This window comes from Macadamia integrifolia, chromosome 8 (assembly GCF_013358625.1).
Source record: "Macadamia integrifolia cultivar HAES 741 chromosome 8, SCU_Mint_v3, whole genome shotgun sequence".
In the NCBI taxonomy this organism is placed as follows: Eukaryota; Viridiplantae; Streptophyta; class Magnoliopsida; order Proteales; family Proteaceae; genus Macadamia; species Macadamia integrifolia.
Window position 1 is genome coordinate 20,482,967 of NC_056564.1, and position 743 is coordinate 20,483,709.

Genomic DNA, 743 nt, shown 5'->3' on the forward strand with positions numbered 1-743 from the left:
AACATGAGGATCAATACAAAAAGATTGATGGGTTATGACCAATCAAAATAATGTTATAATAATCAACCACAAATAAACACGTAAATTTGCAGCTTTCTACAATTTGAAGGCTCGAATTGAACTAACATATGTTTTTTTAACATTCTACAAAGCAGTAGTTGCAACAATATTGATATACAGAGAGTCAGAGATGGGAATAGCACTCAAAATGTGTAGGGTTTTCTAAAACTCAACAAACAAATTAAAGGACAATTTGTTCAATCATCTTCTTAAAACAATAGTGAATGATCTTGAGGACAGTGCACCTCGCACCCCATTCATAAACCTTGCCCACTTATTCCCAATCTGGACTAATATTCAATATAGGGGATACCAAAAAGATGGGGCAAAACTAGAAATCATATCAAGGATGGACATATGGAACAAAGGAAAAAATAAATAAATGATCATCCATAAGATAAAGTAGAAAGGTACCAAACAATAAAAATTAACAGGAATATTAGGTCATAGAGAGAGAGAGCATTGCCACCATTGCCAATACCCCTTGTTCTCTGGGTTCACAACATTAATGTTCTGACACAGTTTTGATGATAATATTGTAAAGATAAACAAAAAAGGCTATGTATGAGTCAAAACATCTGCATTTGATAGCGAAGCTATGATGGTCTAAGGATGTCATCCAGATAAACTTTAGACAAAGAGCCAAGAGTCTTTCCTCCCAGGATTTGATCCTGGAGGGAGGG